The following is a 22486-nucleotide window of genomic DNA, read 5'->3' as shown; positions in this document are numbered from 1 at the left end:
TCTGATGGTGAATGACAAGAAAACAAGTGATAGGGGCCTCAGGAAATAATGGTCTTAAAAAGTCTACTTAACACATTGTTGCTGTGAAAAAAGCACACATACATCATTAGGAAAGGAATTGAATAATGTCTTTATGCAGATCTGCAGAATATGAGGTCTTCTAGTCACTGCATCTCTAAAAGGATATTGTAGAGCTAGAAACGGAGCAAAAAATAAGAGCCAAAATGATCAAGGACTGGAGCAATCCCCACTGAAGAGAGGCTACAATGCTTGAAGTTCTTAAGTTTCAAAGAAAGATGTGATATTACAATGATCTCCAATAACCATATTCCTAAGACCTAAGATGTAGACATTTATCTATCTATCTATCTATCTATCTATCTATCTATCTATCTATCTATCTATCTATCTATTTATATCTGGTTTATATTTAACCATTAGCATTTAAGACCCTGAAACTGAGCTGTCCTGACTTTGGACTGGAATCTAAACCTATGCATTTTATCTATAAGAAAATTTTTCCAGTAGCTAGGATTACATTGTGATCCTTGTCAGTATTAGCTTTTTATCCCATTTCTAAACTTGGTTCAAGCCAGCAGACAACAAGAGTGTATTTCTCTTCTTCCCTGGGAAAATAACACCAGGTAAGCTTCCCCTTATTTTTGGTGTCTCCCCTGAACTTATTAACTTAGCCACAGGCCTTTATCGAGTTGAGATTTGCTGCATTTCCAGATTTCTCTGCTAAAGCATGATAATTATACAATTTTGTAGAATGGCCTTACTTTAAATTTAACTCCTGAATGGTAATTTTCCAGACCTTCATGAGCTTTATTTTCGCTGTGCCTTTTCTTCATCTTTAACCTTATATTTATTTTCAAAATGGACTCGGCAAACTGTGGTCTGTGATTTGCCCTGGGCTTTGGAGAAGCTCTCAGAACAGTGAAACAGTTTCCCACCAATTTCAGTTGCAAGCCCTTTGCTGTCTATTTTGGCAATAAACCCTTTGGAAACATCTCTCTGTCCTGTAATGTTTAGGGATAGTTATCTGAAAGTGTAAGAGTTAGAACTAGGTTCAGAAAAAAGAAACTGACAGACAAAAAAACATCCCAGAGGTTATGAACTGAAAAAATACTAAGGAACTTTATATTACGTTAAACTTTAGAAACTGGGGGTGGGGGGGAGATTATTTTTCTTTCTCAGTTCCACTTTCCCCCCTTTTTTCACAATGGAAAAATGGGTTGCAGTTCTAGAACAACAAAGAACACATCTTTGGTTTTGAGACAAAAAAATAAATCAGAGTGTGCTGCCATGTCTGAAAGGACACTGTTCTTCTACATGTGCTGGGAGCATATTATGGGTCACTGGTAGAAGCAGAATATTTGTATTAATCAACATACCTTTACTCAGTGCCTGTTTTATCCCACCCAGATTGCTCTGGGGATGTCCTCTGCTCAGCGGCAGCTGCTGGGATGCCAAAGAAGACCAAGTGCAGCCGTGAAGCCACAAATTATGGATGGTTCATGGAAGATACAGCAGATGAGATTCCAATGCGCACACAGCACCCGGAGCCTCTCTCAATTGTAATATTGATAGCGAGAGAGGCGGGGGGGGGGGAGACTACATAATAAATAAATGACTTCCCAGCTCTTCACCCTAGGACCTCATGCAGCCTTTAGTCTGAAAATAATTGTGCAACTGGGCAGGAGACAACATGGTGGTCTTATCACATTGACCACCTCTAGCTGTCACACTCCCATAACCAGAGAGGCAGGAGGTGAAGCTTACTGTAAGGATGGTCAGGCCAGAGAAATATTGTTTACAACTGCCCTATCCATGTCCTTTGGAATGTGAAATTCAGAGCACTGCTTGGGGGCCTTGCTTCATCTTTAACCTCATGGCTCTTCAGAATGGACTTGGCAAACTGCAGCCTGTGATTCACCCGGGGCATTGGAGATCCTGTCAGAGCAGGGTTTCCTTAAGATGTAGCCTAGCTTCAGAGACTCCAGCAGGTGGCAGCTCTTACCCAACTTTGTCTAATCCCCAAAAGGCTAAGCAGATTGGATCTGGCCAATGCTTGGATGGGAGACCACTAGGAAGTGACTAGACTGGGAAATTTAAAAAAAAAATCACATCCAGGAAAAAGGCAAAGGCAAGCTAATTTCAAATTGTTGCTAAGAAAATTAAATGGACTTCTCCGTGTAGTACCTTCAATTCAAAGGAGCCTTCCCCTTTTTTAGAGCCTTACATAATGAAAAAATCAGGACCCTTATTTACAGGGAAGCCTATTCCATTAAATCCTGAGTGACATGAGCAGCAGAAACACTCTGTACAGGTCTGGCGCCTGAGAAGAGGGTGGCCAAAGAAAGTTTCTGTCTCTTCGCTGAATGGCTGGCTCTGGAGGACCCGATTAAATGCTGGCAGGAGGAGGAGGAAGAGAAGGAAGCACCGGACATACGCTCCTGAGGAACAGTCCACTTATAAAGCTTTTGCATCCTTCAGTCAAGAACATCTTCCTGTCCAAAAAGAAGGGAGATGATCTGCATGGACTTCCAAGTCCTGTTTATTTAAGATGTGCGTATGGGAAATGCAGAAGTAGTATCTCCAGAAGTAGTAAAGGGAGAGGGATAAAGAGGAGGCATTTGGACCAGAGAGAGTAGAGGCAGATCACTCCCAAAGCTTGTCACGGAAGCCACAATATGTTATTCAGAGAAAACCAGACAGAAGCACAACGCCTTGTTGCCATGACACATTTACTATGGAAAGAAAGAAGACAAGGAATGCTAATTCAAAGAGAAAGGTGACAATTTTTTCTGTTTCAGCCCACTCCATCACCCCCTTTTTTGATCACATATGTGTGTGTGCATACACACGCACGCGCGCACACACACACACACACATACGGAGAGAGATCGCTTTTAATTTTATCCTCCTTACACATTTCAAGTATTATGAATGGGACGGGCGGACTGGGAGCCTCTATAAAAAATGCTTCACCAATTGCTGGGAGTACCAAGTGTCCCTTCTTATCAAGGCTGCGATGGGTATTCAATTTTCTCTTCAAACGCTGCCTCCTGAAATGGTAATAGAATTTCAAATCTGGGGAAGACAGAAGAGAAGGAGGCGGGGGAAACCCTGAATATGGGAGGATTAACAATGAGAGTAGGAGGGAGGGAGAGAAACAAAAGAATATATATATATATATATATATATATATATATATATATATATATATAGTTGGAGTCTTTGCAAAAATTAATTAAATACAAATATAAAGAGAAAATTAACAGTCTCCAGCTTGGGGAGGGGGGAAGGTTATATTCAGAGTTTAATTAACCTTTTTTTCCCAAGAACAATAAAAGGCGAAAAAAAGCAAAGATTTCTAATTGTTTTGGTTTCCAGGAGATAATTAAGAAAGCAGACCCTGTACCACGTTTGTGTGGGTTCCTTGTGTGTATATGTCTGTGGTCTCTGGTGCTGCTTTGTGCAAGCGCGTCTGTTCCTCTGAACTGCACGGTATAAAGAGGTCGCTTGCTGTCCTTCACTGTGCGCTAGTCCAGGAGAACCAGGTGAGAAAAGTGTCCCTCTCAGAATAAGGGGGCAGAGCGAGCAGTCCCAGGCAGACAGGCCAGCCTTTCTCCTGCTAACCAAAGAGGGCAAATAGGAGGGAAAGGAAATGTGCAGAGAATATCAGTCCTCCACGTATGCAGACACCAGTATGTAGAAGCTATAAAGAATTCCTTTCCAGGTCTTAGGAAATGTGTTTACTCTGTAGAAAATATCTTGCCATGCTGTAACAACACCAGCTGTTTTATGTACTCTCTCCTTCCTTTGTGATGAAAGGAAGCAAAGGAGCCAGAAACCAACGAAACGGTGGGGAAGAGCCATCAATTTATTTTTCAGTGGGAGGAAAGAAAATGGAAACGCTATAAATAAACCAGCCTCTCTCAACCTGGTGCCATGGGCCATTCTGTCCAGGAATTGTGGGAGTCGACATCAGGCTGGGGAAAAGTGGTAAAGCTGAGGTCACTCTCAGTGACGACATCTGCACCGCTTTCTTGCTAATGTTGCAGGACTGATTTGCCCTTGCTTCTGTTTATCTTCTTATGCAGGGTTCCTCAACCTTGGCAACTTTAAGACGGGTGGACTTCAACTCCCAGCAAAGCTGGCTGGGGAATTCTGGGAGTTGAAGTCCACCCATCTTAAAGTTGCCAAGGTTGAGGAACCCTGTTCTTATGGGATCTTTTCTCAACTGTCCCATCTAGCCTACAGCCTCAGAATTCCCTGGCAGCCCCCCTATCCACATGCTAACCATAGCCAACCCTGGTTACTTTCTGAGATCAGCCATGGCTGGCTAGGTGCTCCCAGTGGGTGAGGCAAAACTGTTTAATCACCTTACACAAGTATCTCTCAGAGGGAGAAAGAGAGAGGCCATTGACAGCTATAGGATACATATCCTCATTGCGAGTCATGGTAAAGAGCAGATTGTAAGAGTACAATTTTGGTTACTTTGGTATTTTGGTGACCAAGATAAAACAAAGCAACAAAAAAATAAGTGAAGTCAGTCTCATTATAAAATAGAATTTATACTATGTCACTCAGCAAGTGTTCAGCATGGCATAAGACTGAAACAAATCATAGAATTATGGAGTGTGAAGGGCCATGTGGACCATCAAACACCACTCCAAATTTGCATGCATATGACCATTATAAAAACAACAGCAAATAATAAGCTTTGGAACAAACCAAACCAGAATGTTCAGGTATACAGGTAATCCCCATTTAACAACCATTCATTCAGTGACTGTTCAGAGTTATGGCAGTGCTGAATGAATGGTAGTTATGACCGATCCTCGAACATGTGATCAAAATTTGGGCACTTGGCAGCCTGCCTGCACTTACAACCACAGCGGCATTTGGACTCCCTCCACCCACCTATCTCCCCACCCCATCTCTGCCCTTTTGGCTTCTCTGCACTCCGCCACATACTCCTGCTACTCCCCCACCACCACCACCCCCAGCTGACCTTCACCATCTTCTTCCTCCTTCTGGGACAACTTCTGACATGAGCTGCAAAGCACATACCAGAAGTGCCCCTGGAGAACCGTTCTGCAGGCCTCAGTGCGTTGGAAATTGCTGGCCCTTTGCGAGGTTTTGCAGGAGAAAGGCTGGGCCAAGAACAATCAGAGGACCCGCAGGTAGGCTTTGCTGGCACTCGGCTCACCTCCACTCCTCGCTGAAGCCTGCAGGCCAGGTTTCTGGGACCACTTCCAACGTGAGCTGCAGAGCACACACTCCACTTCCAGGAAGCCCTCTTCCCTATGCTTCCTCCAGTTCTGCATCACCCCAAACAGCATCTCCCACACAGCCTCCACCTTCACCCAGGGAGCTGCCGCCATCTCTCCTGCTTCGCCCGGTGATGGAACGCACCACGCCTTGCCATCCCATCCTGTCCCACTAACTCCTCCCTGGCCAGGCCCAGCAAGCTCCCTTCAGCAGATGAGGCTCTGTCATCCTGCCATGCTTGCCGCACGCATCCTGAGGCTGCATCCTCACCCAGTGCCTGGATCCCAGGCCAGCAGCAGGAGGAAGATGGCAAAAGGCAGCTGGGGGTGGGCAGGGCAGCAGGGATAGGTGGCACAGTGCAGGGTGGCCAAAAGGGCAGAGATGGGGAGGTAGGCGGGGGGAGGGAGTTAAGAGCAGGCAAGTGCAGCAGGGCAGGAGAAGTATGAGGTCCTTGCCTAACGACAGTGTGGGCCTGGCCTAATGACTGCCACTGGGACTACTAGAACTGCTCTTGCTAAGCAGTGCAGTCATGTGATGTATTGCCTAATGACCACCAATTAGTGATGGAAATTCCAGTCCCAGTTAGGGTTGTTAAGCAAGGACTACTTGTGAACAGCACTATAAATTTCAAGAAGGTCTACCTTGAAATAGATATTAACTTTTTTAGGCAGCATTCTTCAGAAGAATCTCAAGTGATTTGGTAGAAAGTCACACCGGAATAATATATTACAGTTATGAACAGGCTTTATAGATTCCTGTTTCCAACACACAGGCCAGTTGCATTTAGCTACCTGAACACAAAAGAGGTGCATGAATTCCATGTCTAAACAGGTTGAATAAGCAGCCTGGATTTTATGAATTAAGAACTTAGTAAGCTTTACATGCCTGAGAAGTAAATGTCTTCAGTTAAGCTGAAAATAGTGCTCTCAACAGATGAGATAAGGAGAGGCTTGACAGAAGTGTATAGTGTACCCCAGAGCATACAAGTCATAAAAGAAGCCCAGCAAATCTTCTCAGCTCCATCCTCCGTAGGTTAGGCCTAAAGAACATGGATTAGACCTGTACCCCAGGGATTCTTGCTTTTTTTTTTTTTTTTTAAAACCTCTATTTTACAGGATCCAGTGAACCCTTAATTCTCCCTTACTTCCTCTGCAATTACTCATTCAACACTCAGCCCAGGGAAAATCTCTGCACCTCTCTGCAAGAGCCTTGTCAGTTTAAAAAATCAACCAACTGAGGTTTAATTGATGTTATTTAAGTTTCTGTTAGTTCCTTTTATTTAAAGTGAATATTTCTGGCTACCTGAATTGCATTTATAGCTAGTTAGGACAGGAGGTCATTTGTATTTTAACTATGCATAAGTGATAAAATATTTAGTGTTGCATTCCCTGTACAATGTGATGGAGCTACAACTTCTAAAACCCCCAGTTTGCATGGCCAGCTTGCAGTAGAGGAATGGGATTAACTATTATCCTTTAGGCAGGCAAATGGAATTTCCATTTTTCAAACCATGGTTGGATTTAGATATCAACCAAGCCAGGATTCTATTAATTGAGTTTTGTTGACTATCACAATTGGCTAAGTTCAGACATCATAGTAAGCTACAAAACTAGAGTTTAGAAACCAAAAGTGCAAGGTTCACACCGTGAGCTCAGTGAAAACCACTATAGAAGCCACACTATAGTATGAACCTAACCCATATCTTTCTGTAATAGCTCTCCATTTTGTTGCTTGTACTGTTCTGATTGGCTCCAGAAAAAGCATACAAGTGAGACTTCCCAACATCAATATGGGAAATAAGTCTGCAAGTCCAAAATTTGAGATGCAATCTTACACTCTTTTTTAATATCTGGAAGAAAGTCCCATTGAACACAGTAGAATTTACTTCTGGGCAGGTAGATCTAGGATTGCATTTCCAATCTGTTTTCTCTCTCTTTCCCTCTTTTGCTGAGTTTGTAATCCAGGCAAAGTCTGGAATTAGATATGTCAATTTCTGGTTGCCAGCCCCAACCCTTGCTTGAGTTTATTCCTACAATTATAAAAGTGATATTTAACCACTTAATATATATTATGCTTTGGTATATAATTTGCTGATTGAAACATTTTTAAAAACATGTACTCTTCAGAGGCATCCCAGCTTCCAGATATTTTTCTTATCCTAATTTCTGGGATAGAAATCCAAGAAGTTCAAAGATAGTCTAAAGTGATATATCCAAAGCTGTCAGTTCTTGTGATAAAACCTCAAGATTTTATCTAAAGTCCCCTGATTGTGCAGGACTCATAAATCAAAATCAACATCATGAGAACTGAGAACACATACACATACACACATTCACACCCACCCAAATCCACAATATTTTGAAGAATTCATGTGGCACATACATGAAGAATTCATGTGGCACATACATACTAGTAGTCCTTGTTTAGCAACTGCCTCATTTAGTGACCCTTTGAAGTTATAACTGTGATGAAAAGGTAACTTTACAACCAATCCTCACATTTACAACTTTCACAGGTCTGTAAAACAAAGGAAATCTAAAGTAAGATCATAAGCACAGCTGCAGTTTCACTTAGCAACTGCTTTGCTTAATGACTGAGTTGCCACTCCCAGTTGTGGTCCCTAAATGAGGACTCCCTGTATATAGAGCCTTCCACAAAGAACCATTAACCAGCTCCAGAATCCAACTAAAAACTCCCCAACTGGCCACCCAAAAGAGTCAGGTGAGGCATGGAACTAACTAGCAAGTAGCAGCAATTATATTAGAGAGGACCCTATCCAGTTCCTCAGGTTCCACAAGCATAAAGGAACCCAGATCATGATATGTTACATCACCTGTCTCACATCGCTTGGTTCTACCCAGCTGGCATCTAACCAGAGCAAATACAAATGACTTTACCTGCAAGGATACCCATAAATGTATCTGGACAGTCTGCAGGCATTTTATCTCACCCATTCTTTCCCCAAATGGTCCAGGTCATCCTGGATACAAAAAGTGCAGAGAAGAACAGATACTTCATTGCTCTTATCACCACCAAGTAGGTTCCAACATGGTTTTGGTTTTAGGCCATCTGCACTCCAGGTGCCTTTTCTTTTACTTCATTTCCCACAGCTCATCTGAGAATGAGGATGACATCGGTTCAGCACCTGGGAAGGGGGCTTTCAGGAGCAGTCTCATCCAGCACTCTGGCCATCTTTACATTCCAGAGATCTAACAGCTGCATGACAAAACTGTCCACCAAACCTTTGGAGAAACCTTGGAAACCCTCTAGAAAGATGCAAATATTGTATCTCTTCCCAATGCACTTTGCACAGCTAAGTAACCAGCACAAATCCATAGTACTGTGTAGCCTGAAGCAATAGTAGACCATGATTCTATCCACTATCATTTGGAAAATCTATGGAGATCAATCAGGATTAATCCCAATTTATTGTGGGCATATGTGAATCCTTATTTCTTTCACTTTCAGATAGGGTTGAGGGGCTTTCTCTGTATCCATGAAGATCAGCTACTGCCTTTATATGTCCTCTAACTGCACCTAATTAATAAACTTCTTTATTGTTTCATGGATCTCAGGGAGGGGGAAGAGAAAATGAGTACAATTGGGTTGTGATATCAGCCTGCAAATGATTAAGTTACCAACTTGCATCAGATGTCCTGATATCATTACATCATTACACCATTTGTATGATGAGATCATAGCACCCATCTCATCATTTTGATGCCATCATGGCTTGTTGCTGATGCCACTGGGTTGTTTACACCCTTTCATCATTTTGTAGAAACAGTGATGATTCCCTCATGAACTGCTTGGCACTGGACTGATCAAGGAGGGGGTTACTGTACTTAGGTACTGCAAATTAACTATACCCTCTCCCATTCACTGCCTTGAGGCATCCAGGTTCCTTTGTATTCTTCTTCCTTCAAATTAAGAGGAAAAAATGGTCCCAGTCTTGTTTTAAGAGCAGAGTTAGAGAGATGTATATAAACTTATAAAAAATCTAGTGAAGTTGTATTAATGTCTATGGGGATTATCGATTAGAGTCAAGAGTCAGCACACAGCAGAGGGCAACAGCAACATTTGACAGCTATAAATCCCAACACAACATTTTGCCCATCAGCTGAGTCAATAGTGCAAAGACCCCACTTTATACCCTTTACACTCTTTAGTAGGCAGAAGGCACTCTAGTAGTTTCTTTACGGGTTTTCTAAGTTTCATGCAAACAGTGTGCCAAGGCGAGTTATTAAGCCCTAAGGAGCCATTCCTCTTTTGGATATTTGAAGGGTAATACAGTGAAGGGGCCTGGAGGATGGCTGACCAGCTAAGACACTGAAGAGGAATACTCCACCTCGCAACAATTTGGTTCTGTTTCTGTAGCCTCTGGAGATTTCTAGTTCATGAATCTAACGTAGGTTCACCCCCATGAACATTTATCCTGCACTAAATACCAGGAGTTCCTTGGAACTCCTAATTGGAAGGGGCTGCCTAGGCCCCTGAACTCAACCTTTGCTCAATGCAGGAATTAAATTAAAGCATCTGAACAAATATCTACCCAGGATCCAGTGAAGGGGAACCTGCCACATCCCTAGGTAATTGGTTATGCTTCTGAATGGCTTTTTTTATTGAAAACATTTAGGATTTTGAGACTGGGTAGATGTGCAACTGTTAACAATGTCTCAGTGAAAAGATAAGCTTATAGCATAATTGGGGATATTTGACGTTAAGTGATATTTTCAAATGGGGCAGGTCTCTACAAGTCTGGGTCCCTCCTTTGAATCTACTCTAACTGAAACGGAGGGTGCAACGCCAAGCATATTGAGTTGGATGAAAGTCGCACCCAGTGGGTCTTACTTTTCAGGAAGCATTAGGAGCAAATCTTTTCCTTTCAAATGGAGGGTATGTGTTGCTGTGTAGGCAACCAGCTCTTTCAGCGAGAGGCTGCTTCCTCCTTCTCCTCCCTGCATTCTTGACAGAAGAAGCAAAAATGCAGTTAACTATCAGCGGTTGTGTGGGAATGTTTTGACAATAGATTCTCCTTTTCCATTTCAGGCTTTTAGAAAGGCTGGAAGTTTTGTTTGAAACAAGTCTGTGTTGTTGTCTCTCCCTGTCCTATTTTCAGAATAGTTCTGTACTATTTAATTTTGCTGTTTTATCTGACTTTCTATCCTACCCCATGCCAAGAGTTTAAGTCAGGTAAAAGAAACGCATGTGTAAAAGCACACAGCATGCATATTTATGTATGTCAGAGGAGAATGCTGATGTTCAGGGGTGTCCACAGGAGGAGTAAAACAAATTGAGATGGTAGCCACAGCTGCATGGTTGAAGTCCAGAACTTTTATTACATGTGAAAAACAGGGTGGGGATTCAATCACACAGTTGTATATGCCATCTTGAGTTTTTGAACCCACCCCCATTCCCCATGGACATCCCTGCTGATGTTGGGGACATAACCTTCGCTTTTATCCTAGCTGGGGCCCTGTCGGGAAAATATTGCTCAGGGCCACTACAAACATTGATAAAGAAAACCCTCTGCAAACATCAATGTTTTCACAGGGTTATATTATCTATTATAGCACATCTGTACCTCTCTAGTAGTATCTATGAAGCATTTTTCATTTTATGAATTTCCAAACCAGTTGTTCGTTGTTGTTTTTCATAGTGTTTGTCCCACATGGTTACAAGGTCAGCTGGTTTTTGCACTGTGCTCGCCTCACTTTTACAGTGAACTTACCAGTATGCTATAATTAAGGCTTCTGTTTCTTAGCCAGCCTGTTGTAGAGCTTGACGCTCAATAAGACTGAGACAGAGTGACTGGCCCAAGGTCACCCAGTTGGCTTCTATGCCTAAGGGAGGACTAAAACCTGGGTCTCCCATCCTAGTCCAGCATCTTAACCACTATACCACACTGGCTCTCTGAATTTGCAATATAGTATGCACCGACTGTATATATGGGATCAGTTCCAAGTTGTTGCGGGCCATTGGCAAGGCAAGGTTTACCAAGCCTCCCTGGGCACAAATCATGTCCTGGTCCCTGGTCCCACTTGCTGACTTTCATAATCCTTATTTTGTTCTTTGTGCTGATCTTTTGGAAAGTCCTAAAAATGAGTGATTCTAGAACTGTTAGCAAGTCCTTCTAACCAGCTTAGAAACTCACTGAACCAGTTTGCATCAGTATTGCTTAAATCCAGGGTTGGATATGCAATTTAGCATGAGGGATGCATGATGGAACAAATGTGTGTAACACTGAGTAGAATGGTAGATACTGGAGAAGAGGCCAGAAATTGTAAAACAAGAGATTTCCCTTGTTTGTTGGTCAATTATGATTACAGATTGGGTAGCAGCAGATGTAACCTATATATGAATTATCACAGGTAACAGTGCAAAAATATCACTGCAGTTCACAGAATTACAAGCTGTTTTGATACTGTTTTCTGCCTGGTAACATCTCCTTGTAGGAAGAGTACATTATTCTCTTATGAGGTATGCTATTTGAAGACTCTCTTCCATGCTTGGGCTGAGCACTTTAATCCTGAACTATGTTTGAGAGCTGTGCATAAGTGATCATGCAAGGTAAGACTGCTTTCTGCTGATAACTGTCAGGCTGATGGTGCAGTCTATAAGATGTCACCGTTACTGTCTTTGGGGTAAAAACAGTTCCTGGAACATAATGCTTTAAGTGGAGCCATGCATGTGCTATGAAGAGTAAGTGGAATCCTTATGGTGATGATGGAGTTAGATACCACTGTAACTCACACCTGATGGGAACTGAAAGAAAACAAAACACAGAACCTGTAAAGAGGAGCTACCTAAGATCAACAAATATAAAGTGCTTTCCACAGATATGCATGCTTTTCACAAAGCACAGATCCAGCTTGTTCCAAAGGAATTTAACGCACTGACCATCATAAGGAGCTAATGCACCCCCAATTCTGTTAACTTCCCAGAAACAACTTAATGCCATTTTATTCCAGCATGCCACAATGAATAAGTGCGCTGGCACCTATTAGAGGTATTAACTGGACTTTTATTTCTGTTTTGTTATTTGGCTTTATATTTCTCTGCCACCAAGAGTTCTTTGGGATTGGGGTGGATTATAGTTAGTGAAATAAATAAGTGTGCTTCCTTGTTGAAGTTTATAAGAGCCTTTGATACATTTACTTGGGTTTCCATGGTTACATGGAATCCATATAGCCTATTTTTTTTCCATCATGGTGCTGAGGTAGGCTCGTTTTGTTGAGGACTTTGAGAACGTTGTGGATGGTGTGTGGAGGCAGGCAGTGGTCCTGGCCAGCTTGGTGGATGGCCAGCAGCGGTGGTACCAGTTACCTGGACCGGCAGGAGGAATGGGAAGAATGGCAGCAGCAGCAGCAACAGTGGAAACAGCCGGCGCGGCGGCGGCGGATCAAGCGGCTGGAAGTGTCCGGTGGAGCCTTATCGACATTTCCTTGGACGGTAGCCAAGTGGGATTGTGTTGGGCAGTCGTTTGCATTGTGGAGGTGACAGGTAGTGGAGCTCAGCAGCACTGCAGATCAGCTGTCTTTGTTTCAGAGGACGAGCAGCATGGAATGGACTGCAAAGGACTTAGCCCCTGCCCTCCTTCCATAGAGACGACTAAGACAGACTGGGCTGGCATAAGACAAGGAACTGGCGGTGGCTGCGGGATCCTGACCATTGGAGACCCCGGTGGAGTTGAGGGCCTGGGTGGCCGAGCAGTGTGTGGCAGTGGGAGCAGGAGCAAGGCAGCAGACCTGTGAGGGAGCTGCTGTCCAAGCGGCCACATGGTAAAGCAACCATTTTTGTGGATTCCCTTGTCTGACTGGGAGGACTTGGGACTGAAGTCACAGGCACCCGGATTTAGGACGGTGTGTGGACCAGGAGCTGTATATGGTTCGGTAGTTGGGGGGGGGGGCTGGGTGTGGCTGAGTCCCTCTTGCTCCCTTCGTGTGAGAGATGAGGGTGGGCTGGGGATGCTGCTATTCAGTCCCTTTGGGAGGGGCGTGACTTCTCCACTGCCTGGGTGAGAGTGGGGGGTCAGGGAGGTGGGGAGGTGGGTGAGAGAGAAAGATTTGGTTTTTGGGTGTTGGAGAGTTTGGAAGGAAGGAAGTTTTGGATGAGGTGTTGGATGGAGGGCCTGCTCAGGTGGAGGCACTGAGCATGCTACAGAAGCACGAGGACCTGAGCAGAGTCTGCCTGTATAGGCTGTTAAAGTTGGATTTGGATGGTTCCCCGTGTCTTGGGGGTGGGAGGATGGGGGCGAAGGGACCCAGATAGGGAGAGGGGGGAGGTGGTAGGGGAGGGTATTGCAGTGGTGATGGGCATGGGGAGGTATGGCAGGAGACGGGGTGGGCCGCTCTCGGGGAAGGTGGCCCTGGTGTTTAACACTGGTGCCGCGTTCTGGCCCCCTGTGCATAGCCCCAGGGCCTGGTTTCTGGAGCTTTGGTGGCTCTGGTCTCTGGCTGCTGCTGCTTAATGCCAGGTCATCTTGTAATAAAACCCACTTCATCTACAATTTGATTGTGGGTGGGAGACCCGATCTGGTATGTATTACCGAGACCTGGTTGGGCACTGAAGGGTGGGGGGTTCTCCTCTCTGAAATGAGCCCTTCTGGGTTTTGAGTGTGGCATCAGCCGTGACTCCAGGGCAAGACTGGGGGTATGACAGTTGTCTCTGGTGGCCTCCAGGGGCCCCTCCCCAGACATCACCAGATGTGAGACCCTCTTTGTGTGGCTGGGCCATAGGGAGCAGCGGGGATTGCTGCTCACTTACCTTCCTCCCTGTAGTGTAGCTGCATCCTTGCCTGTGCTCCTACACTCTGTATCTGAGCTGGCAGTAGAGTTCCCCAGCCTTATCGTTCCGGGGTATTTCAACCTGCCATCTCTGGGCCCAGGGTGTGAGGTAGCACAGGAGTTCATGGCCACCATGGCAGCCATGGACCTGGTTCAACTTACTCATGGCCCAACTCACATGGAGGGGCACACACTGGATCTGGTGTTTGGTGTCATGATCTGGTATTGGAGGGCGTTAACATCAGTCCCCTGCCATGAACAGACCACTCTTTGTTGGCCCCAGAGTTCTCAGCACTACCCCTCACTGCAGGGAGGTGGGGCCTGTTAGATCAGCCCACCCCAGGTGCCTGATGGACCCAGTACAGTTTCAGAGGTAACTTGGGGCTTTTCCTGAAGCTCTGGCATGCAATTCGGCAGATGCCCTCATTGCTGCTTGGAATGAGAAGGTGACAGGGGTGCTGGGCCAAATTGCACCAGTGCAGATTCTCTGTGTATATGGATCTTGTAGAGTGCTTTGGTTTACCAAGCAGCTCTGACAGATGAAGTGACACAAGAGATGCCTAGAGTGTCACTGGAGGAAGACAAAGAGTAAAGCTGACCAAGTACAGGTAAGAGTGCATATTAGAACTTGCCTTGTGGTGATAATGGTGGCAAGGCGTACTTACTTCTCCGCCCTTATTGCATTGGCAGATAGCCACCCAGCCGCCCTGTTTCAGGTCACCAGGACACTTCTGGGTAAAGAGGAGCCAGGGGAACTCCTGCAGGGCTGCTAGGAGGAATATTCTCTGCATCTGTCAGATAGTTGCTCAGCTTCGCTCGGAGCTGGACTCTGACTGGGAGATCTTTCAGAAGTGGCTGAGTCATGTCTGAGCCCTGTTATCTGGGAGGGGTTTGAGCCGGTTGGTCTTGAGGAAGTGGACACAGTCCTCATAGCTGTGAGCTCAGCCACCTGTGTTCTGGTCCCATGCCCCTCCTGGTTGGTTAAGGCCTCCTGGGAGGTGGCACGTGGCTGGGTCCAAGTGATGGTTAATGCCTCTTTGTGGGAGGGGGTGGTACCACCTGCCTTGAAGAAGGCTGCAATGCGCCCCCTTCTCAAGAGGCCATCCTTGGACCCAGCTGTGTTACACAACATTTGTCCAGTCTCTTATTCCCAGATTAATTTATATTCTGAGAGGAATTCCTGTTCAAATATCTGGAAAATATTTTCAGAAAATAAATTCTTCGTTTAGAAAATTTGTATGGGGATCTTTGATTCCGAGAATATCTTTACAGAAAATGTAACTACCAATTAATGAGGGAGGATTTGGTTTTCTGAATCTGGAGTTATATCATCAAGTTTACCTATTGTCAAGTATTAAATACTGGAAGCCAACAATTGGTGTTAATTTTCTGATTTGGGCAACTATGGAATGTACATATATAGCACCTTTGGTTGGCTGGACAGTATTAGGATCTAAATATAACAAAACTCTAATACCTTTGGAAATGATTATGTCAGTTAGAAAGCTATGGGATGGAATGTCTCATAAAAAAATTTTCGATCCTTTTTCCCATGCTAAATTGACTCTACGGGGAAACCCAACGTTAAAAATTGGGAAAAAGATGGTGATATGGAAAAGTTGGATGGATTTGGGGATATTGACTCTAGATCAACTGATAGATGATGAAGATGAATTTTTAACAAATGCTGTGTCAAGAGATAAATATAATCTATCGGATGCATCGCAATGGCAATATTTATACTGTAGTTACATTTGTTAACAATGTTGTTTGGACCAGCAGCATTTTCAGCTTCCAAGACACCTGAGATATTAGAACTTCTTGTTAAATCCTTTAGAACTAAAAAATCTATTAGTTTTTGTAGATATTTGTTATCGATAAATCAATTTGATATGCAGATGTTAAGGGATGAGTGGAATAAGAACCGGTCACGGAACAACTGATTGGTTCAAAATAGGGAAAGGAGTACGACAAGGCTGTATACTGTCACCCTGCTTATTTAACCTATATGCAGAGTACATCATGAGAAATGCCAGGCTGGAAGAATCACAAGCCGGAATTAAGATTGCAGGGAGAATCATCAATAACCTCAGATATGCAGATGATACCACCCTAATGGCAGAAAGTGAAGAAGAACTAAAGAGCCTCTTGATGAGGGTGTAAGAGGAGAGTGCGAAAGCTGGCTTGAAACTCAACGTTAAAAAAACTAAGATCATGGCATCTGGACCCATCAGTTCCTGGCAAATAGAAGGGGTAGAAATGGAAGCAGTAACAGACTTCATTTATTTGGGCTCCAAGATCACCGCAGAAGGAGACTGCAGCCATGAAATTAAAAGACACTTGCTCCTTGGGAGGAAAGCTATGGCAAACCTAGATAGCATATTAAAAAGCAGAGATGTCACCTTGCCGACAAAGATCCACATAGTCAAAGCTATGGTTTTTCCGGTAGTAATGTATGGCTGTGAGAGCTGGACCATAAAAAAGGCTGAGCGCCGAAGAATTGATGCCTTTGAACTGTGGTGCTGGAGAAGACTCTTAAGAGTCCCCTGGACTGCTAGGAGGTCAAACCAGTCAATCTTAAAGGAAATCAACCCTGATTGCTCATTGGAAGGACTGATAATGAAGCTCAAGCTCAGATACTTTGGTCACCTAATGCGAAGAGAGGAGTCTTTGGAGAAGACCCTGATGCTGGGAAAGATTGAAGGCAAAAGGAGAAGGGGACGGCAGAGGATGAGATGGTTAGATAGCATCACTGAAGCAATGAGCATGAAACTGAGCAAACTCAGGGAGGCAGCGAAGGACAGGAAGGCCTGGCGCAATATGGTTCATGGGGTCACGAAGAGTCGGACACGACTTAACGACTGAACAACAACAACAACATTGCCTAGACAATAGGAGAGTGCTTTAAATTCTATAGTAAGAGTGTCAATGGACCTTAAACTGCATCTTATACAACAAAAAATAATATTTAGAATTCATTGGACTCCAATACACTTGTATAGAAAAGGATTGTCAAAAAGAGCATTTTGTTGGTAATGTCATAAGGACAATGCCTCTTTAAAGCATGTGTTTTTTACAATGTCCTATGCTTACTAAGTTTTGGGAAAAAGTAGTGGACTACAGTATCTAAATATGATTGTGCAACAAATGCTAAAATGTTCAGAGGATAATATTCTTTTGAACTATATACCTAGTACATGGAATTTGATATCTGGACAACATAAATGGATTCTCTGTGCCCTTACTATGGCCAAAAGACTGATATTGCAGTATTGGAAAGATAAATCTATGGCCCCATTTATTCAATGGATTGAAGACCTGATTGCGCTTGCCACTTATGAGCGGATTGCCTATAGACATAGACTTTGTATGGACAAGCATAATGAACTATGGGACTCATTTATACAGAATACAGTAGGTTAAAAAAATTATAGTTACATAAATGTATTGGAAATATATATGCATCTGAATAATATTTGCATTAGATGAATATACATAGCTTTATAACTATTTACTGTTATGATATATTATGCTGTTTTTCATTTTCTTTGTTGCATTTCTGTCACTTTTATTTTTGTGTTTTGTTTTGGGGGTTTTTTTTGTTATTAATTAAAAAGCCATTAAAAATTATTTTAAAAAAACTTTTGTCCAGTCTCCAACCTTCCCTTTTTGGAGCAGATTATCTGGACGCTTTTCAGTCTGGGTTCAGGCCAGGTATAGCACTGAGACGGCATTGGTTGCGCTTGCTGATGACCTTTGAAGAGCTCGGGATGGGGGTGGCGCAACTGCACTGGCTCTTCTTGATCTCTCAGCAGATTTTGACATCATCAACCATGGTAACCTTCTGGATCGGCTTTGAGGGCTGGGAGTGGGAGGCACAGTTTTGCTGTGGTTCTCCTCCTTTCTCTGTGGCTGGTTTCAGTCAGCGTTAGTAGGTGAGGAGAGGCCGAGCCCTAGACCTCTACAGTGTGGGGTGCCTCAGGGCTCAAGTCTCTCCTCTCTCCTTTTTAATATCTACATGAAACTGCTGGGTGAGGTCATCTGACAGCATGGGATACAGGATCATCGGTATGCTGATGATACCATTATTCATCTCTACCTCTGGCCGGGCAGGTAATGCTGGTGCGGTGCTGCCCGAGCACCTGGAGGGTCTGAATGGGGATGAACTGGCTTTGGCTCAACCCTGGCAAGATGGAGTGGATTTGGGTCTTTGGCCCCCCAGAGTCTGGTGATTTGTCATCTTTGACTTTGGATGGGGTTGCAGTCCCCTGGACTGAGTTGGTGTGCAATTTGGGGGTCCTCCTGGACTCACAGCTCCTGCTTGATGAGCAGGTGACAGCCGTGGCTAGGGGGGGCTTTTGCACAGATCTGTCTTGTGCGCCAGTTGCACCTTTCCTAGACTGGGAGGCCTTGCTCACAGTCACTCATGCCTTAGTCACTTCCCAGTTGGATTATTGCAATGTGCTTTACATGGGGCTGCCCTTGAAGACTACTTGGAAGTTACAGCTGGTCCAGAATGCAGTGGCACGCTCAGTATTGGGTGGTCATAGATTCGCCCATGTTATGAGCTGTGCTGGCTCCCAGTTTCCTTCCGGGTGCAATTCAAGGTGCTGGTTATCATCTTTAAAGCCCTACATGACACAGGACCTGGTTATTTGCAGAAACACCTCTCCCTAAGAATATCTGCCCATCCCACCAGGGATTGGGTAGGGTAGGCACGCTCCAGGTCCCTTCCCTGAATCCTGTCATCTAGTGGGACCTTGGAAGCATGCCTTTTCCGTGGCTGCCCCAACCTTTTGAAACACCCTCCCACTGGCAATTTTGCAGGTTTTCAGAAGGCCATTAAGACCTGTTTTTTTACTGAGGCGCTGGGATAGGATTGTATAGATAGATAGTATGGAATGAGGGCAACCGGAGCCTGCTGTGGGGCATCCTAAGGGGATGATTAAGGTGCAGGGTTTTTGTTTTATTATTTTACTGTTTTATAGTTATTGGTTTTATTGTTGTTGTGAGCTGCCCAGAGTTGCTTAAGATGGGCTGCCATATAAATCTTATAAATAAATAAATAAATAAATACATAAATAATTTTTTTATCTTTGGCATATGTGTGTTAGCTGTGCAGAGGATAAGCTTTCAAACCTTTGCAAACATAGCAAGCATTTCAAAGGTGATAATTCTGCATTGATTTTTTTTTGTTTAATTTAATCCCACTTTTCAATAAAATATTTTCAATATTTAAGTATGTAGTTCCAGATTTTCAGAGAACAATTGATTTATTTTATTGGCATGCTAAAAAATTATTTTAAAAATTTGCTAACTGACTTCCATCATATTAATATATATATTTTTGACGTGTAAAGTACAGAGAAACCTGTTATACTTACTAAGAAAAAAAATGACTGTTTGGATATAAGAATATAAGAATATGCATGGAAGGGAAAACAGAAATAGGTCCACCATGAATTCTAGGTAACTTATATCAACTTTATGTACAGAAACTGGTTCAAATAACATTATTTAAACAAAGAAAAAGTGTTGGATTCTCAAATAACAAGAGTGTTTAAGGTTAAGAAGTTTAGGGGAATTTCCCATCCATTCTTCAAGGTTACGTGTAGGTGAAGTTCTTATCAGTTAATGGCCAATAACTGTTGGTCAATAATACATAGTATGAATGGGTAGAACATGTCAACTAATTTTACCCGTGTTACAGTTAAAAGATAGTAAAACTGAATCAGGAGCAGTCCATTTATTTACAACTTGTTACCTTCCATGTGTCTAATTGTTTGAATATAAGGGCAAAGAAATCATTTAACAGTGAGTTCAATTGCTATGATAGTTGAATTACACAGAGGGGGATTATAGCATGAAGGAATCTATGTAATAGGAACAGTGAATAATTTCTCCTAGCCTGGAGTCTTCCTATTTTATGAAATAACAGTGACTATCATCGTTGCAGCCACACCTGAAGAATGCTGATATAATAGTTTACTAATGTGCTCAAGATACATAAAAGTTATATTTAAGCAAAAATACTCCTTTTAAACTATTAAGACTTTAATATTAATTTACATTTAATATTTACCTTTTTTCTAATTGTTTAGATCTTACAATCTTTAGCAGTGGTATCCTTTATTAACAGTAATAAAATTATTATGTAGTTAAAGCAATTGTTGCTGTGCTGTTTATTTGAAGTGTATGAATCTGCTATAGCTAATTGGTAATCAAAAATTTCCTAAATATTTGATAGTGCTCTGTAAATTTCAAACCTCATGAATTTGGTTTTTCCTTTTACTAACCCAGCACACAAGAATGGTTTTGTGTATATGTTTATGCAGATGACATTCTGATCTAGTTTTTTTCTCAGACAAACTTGAGAAAAGTCCTAAGTTCACATATCACTTAGCCGTGATGTTCAGTGGAGAACTTGCTCTCACTCTAATCCCAGTCTAACCTCTTTCTTAAATTGTTGTAAAAATGAGTAATTCGCCATATTCTTTTTCTTAGACACAAAGCCAAGTAGACATTTAACATTAAAAATGTTTGCTGTAAAACTGGTTCCAATAATGTATTCCACTATTCCACTGAGACATAAACATGAAATGTTTAGATCCATGGAAAGTTCTTTAAAAAGGACCAAACAGATGGTTTCCGAATTTCAAGAACTTTCTAAGGGGCACAATTTGTCAGAACTAGAGGCAAGCGATGTGGTCTGGATCAAGTGGAACAAGAGGCATTCAGCATGGCCTAAAGAAGGTCAGGCTGATATTGCAGGCAGCTCTTGCCTTCACAGGGGCATAACACCAATCCATTTAATTTTCTGTTTTTCATGAAATGGCAGCAGTTAGTTGGCAGTGACAAGCTGGAAACAAAGGAGAGTTAATAAAAATGAAAGGAGCAGCTACACATTTCTTATTCTATCAACTGATAAAGAACATTTGGGAGTCCGTATTCTAGAATTATGACTTGATTTGGCATTTGCAATCTACTTCCATAGGAGAAGGCTTATTGTTTGGTAATGGGGTTAAAGAGGCAGCCCAATTTTTTCACTTTTTTTTTTTTTTTAATGACTGCTCTCTCACTCTGGCACATGCAAATGACAAGCCAAACCTAATCATTACATTATCAAATAGCTGAAGATTTCTTCTTTTCAATGCAAGAATACATGACAGATCTGGCAGAATGCAGTGTTTACTCACTTTATAGTGGTCATAACAAGCATCCCATTAAAATGAATAACTGTGCTTATCTTTAAAGATGTTTGGTTAATTCTATATCACCCCCTTTTGTTTAAGAAAAATAAAGTACATATTTATGATGCCCAGGCAGCAAATAAGACAAATAGCACAACTGTGTCCCCAACCATAAATGGTAAATGTGGATATTCCTGGGAACCTGTAATAAGTATATCATTCTAGCATTGTAAGGGTTTGTGCTCATAACCCTTTTACCCTGGTTATATATCAAAGGAACAGAACAGAATGCAATTTATTTTCTGGTATTCAGTAATGGGTTTCTAAGCCTTGGCCACTACAGACGTTATTGGATCTCTTTGTTAGAGATCAGTTAGAACCACTTTACACTGCAGACCAAATATGTCCCTCTGAAGATTGCCAATTGACCCAACTCTTACTCAATCTAACCTGAGACAAAACAAGATCTCCCATTTAGGACATTATGGCCCTCTGGAAAAGTGAGTCATTAACTAGGTCTTTACATAATAAATATATTTTGCTTTATCTTCTTCTCTTGGAATTTTATTGTCAGATTGTTCTAACTGTGAATCACAAACTGTCCACTGATTCATATGAATTGGTGAATGAAAAATATTCACTGAGTAACTATGTTTAGAAACCCAAAAATCTGATGGGTTTTAGACTTGAGAATATATTCATGATTCTTACTGGATCAGACCAAAGACTGATCTAGCATCCCATTTCCAGACAAGTTAATCAGAAGCCCATGGAAAACTTACCTTAAGGGCATTAGTCCTAACTTAAAAACGTAAGGATATTTGTCTTCTCTTGTTATTATTCCTAAACAGCAGTGATTAAGAGGTATGTTGGCTGCTTCTAATCCTAGCGATCGTGAGACGGGTGGTGTCTAAATTCAAAATATAAATAAAATAAATATAAATATGGTCATCACAACTAGTAGTACTTGGCAGTCCTGCACTTTAAGAAAAATACTTTAAATTGATTGGAAATAATAGAATCATAGTGTTAGAAGGGGCCATTTAGGCCATCAGGTCTATGTGTCCAGACAGATGGCCTTCTAACCTCCACTTGAACACATCCATCGAAGGGGAGCTCACCACCTCTCTGTGCAATTAATTCCATGGTTAGGAAGTCTTTTCTAAAATCCCATCAGAATCTGTCTTCCTGTAAATTAAATCCATTATTCCATGTCCTGCACTCTGG

The 22486-nt window shown here is 42.6% G+C and overlaps 1 long non-coding RNA gene across 1 annotated transcript in view; it reads right to left on the bottom strand.

Annotated features, from left to right (window-relative positions):
- The window catches only part of LOC148216727 (uncharacterized), a 43940-nt gene extending 21869 nt beyond the window's left edge, over positions 1–22071 (bottom strand). The window contains exon 1 of the long non-coding RNA XR_015794909.1: positions 22042–22071. This is a non-coding gene — a long non-coding RNA (uncharacterized LOC148216727). The remainder of the gene's footprint in view (positions 1–22041) is intronic.
- Positions 22072–22486: the final 415 nt, after the last annotated feature.

Source organism: Python bivittatus, unplaced genomic scaffold (assembly GCF_059951505.1).
Source record: "Python bivittatus isolate LINGU-HERP-01145 unplaced genomic scaffold, Pbiv_v1 ctg000080_np1212, whole genome shotgun sequence".
Lineage (NCBI taxonomy): Eukaryota > Metazoa > Chordata > Lepidosauria > Squamata > Pythonidae > Python > Python bivittatus.
Note: the sequence above shows the minus strand (reverse complement) of the source record. Positions and strands in the feature narration are given on the sequence as shown.